Genomic DNA, 2201 nt, shown 5'->3' with positions numbered 1-2201 from the left:
TTTTCATGGGATTTTTGTGGGATTTTTTGGGGGGATTTTGATGGGATTTTTTGGGTGAGTTTGGTCTGATTTTCATGGGATTTTTTTGGTTTTTTTGGGATTTTGATGGGATTTTTTGATGGATTTTAATGGGATTTTGATGGGATTTTTTGGGGCGATTTTCATGGGATTTTTGTGGGGATTTTTTGGGGGATTTTTATGGGATTTGGGTGAATTTGGTCCCATTTTCATGGGATTTTTTTTAAATTATTTTGATGGGATTTTGGGGTTTTTTGATGGGATTTGGGTGAATTTGCTCCGATTTTCATGGGATTTTTTTTGGATTTTGATGGGATTTGTTGGGATTTTTTTGGGGATTTTGATGGGATTTTTTTGGGTTTTTTGGGATTTTTTGGGATTTTTGTGGGGATTTTTGGGGGGATTTTTGATGGGATTTTTTGGGGTGATTTTCATGGGATTTTTGTGGGATTTTGATGGGATTTGGGTGAGTTTGCTCCGATTTTCATGGGATTTTTTTAAATTTTCATGGGATTTTTGTGGGGATTTTTGTGGATTTTTTGGGGGAATTTGATGGGATTTGGGTGAATTTGCTCCGATTTTCATGGGATTTTTTAAAATTTTCATGGGATTTTTGTGGGATTTTTTGGGGATTTTGATGAGATTTTTTGGGGGATTTTATGGGATTTTTTGAGGATTTTTTTAGATTTTTATGGGATTTTTTTGGGATTTTCATGGGATTTGGGTGAATTTGCTCCAATTTTTTGGGTTTTTTTTTATTTTGATGAGATTTTTTGGGGCTTTTTTTGGGATTTTAATGGGATTTTTTGGGGCGATTTTCATGGGATTTTTGTGGGGATTTTTTGGGATTTTGATGGGATTTTTTGGGATTTTGTTAGGATTTTTTTGGAAATATTTTTTGGGGATTTTGATGGGATTGTGATGGGATTTTTTGGGGCGATTTTCATGGGATTTTTGTGGAGATTTTTATGGGATTTTTTTGGGGGGATTTTTATGGGATTTGGGTGAGTTTGGTCCCATTTTCATGGGATTTTTTTTGGATTTTGATGGGATTTTTGTGGGGATTTTTTGGGGATTTTTATGGGATTTTTTGCAATTTTGATGGGATTTGGGTCCATTTTGTTGGGATTTTTTTTAATTTTCATGGGATTTTTTTGGGTTTTTTGGGGGATTTTTATGGGATTGTTTGGGGCGATTTTCATGGGATTTTTGTGGGGATTTTGTGGATTTTTATGGGATTTTTTGGGGGGGGATTTTGATGGGATTTGGGTCCATTTTGTTGGGATTTTTTTTTTGGATTTTGATGGGATTTTGGTGGGATTTTTTGGGGGGATTTTTATGGGATTTTTTGGGATTTTCATGGGATTTTTTTTTTATTTTTGTGGTTTTTAATGGAATTTCCCCCTGGCAGCTGAGCGAGCGCTACGGGCCGGTGTTCACGGTGTGGTTGGGTTTGGGTTGATTTTGATGGGATTTGGCTGAATTTGCTCCGATTTTCATGGGAATTTTTTTAATTTTCATGGATTTTTTGGGGATTTTTGATGGGATTTTTGTGGGATTTTTTTGTGAATTTTTATGGGATTTTTGAAAAATTTTCATGGGATTTTTGTGGGGATTTTGTGGATTTTTATGGGATTTTTTGGGGGGATTTTGATGGGATTTGGGTCCATTTTGTTGGGATTTTTTTTTTATTTTGATGGGATTTGGGTGAGTTTGGTCCAATTTTCATGGGATTTTTTTTGGATTTTGATGGGATTTTGACAAGAATTTTTGGGGTTTTTTTAATTTTAATGGGATTTTGATGGGATTTTTTGGGGCAATTTTCAGGGGATTTTTGTGGGGATTTTTTGGGATTTTTATGGGATTTGGGTGAGTTTGGTCTGATTTTCATGGGATTTTTTTGGTTTTTTTGGGATTTTGATGGGATTTTTGGATGGATTTTAATGGGATTTTGATGGGATTTTTTGGGGCGATTTTCATGGGATTTTTGTGGGGATTTTTTGGGGGGATTTTGATGGGATTTGGGTGAGTTTGGTCCCATTTTCATGGGATTTTTTTTTAATTATTTTCATGGGATTTTTGGGTTTTTTGAGGGGATTTGGTTGAATTTGCTCCAATTTTCATGGGATTTTTTTAATTTTCAGGGGATTTTTGATGGCATTTTTGTGGATTTTGATGGGATT

Source organism: Agelaius phoeniceus, chromosome 36, assembly GCF_051311805.1.
Source record: "Agelaius phoeniceus isolate bAgePho1 chromosome 36, bAgePho1.hap1, whole genome shotgun sequence".
Classification (NCBI taxonomy): domain Eukaryota; kingdom Metazoa; phylum Chordata; class Aves; order Passeriformes; family Icteridae; genus Agelaius; species Agelaius phoeniceus.
This window is presented reverse-complemented; position numbering follows the sequence as displayed.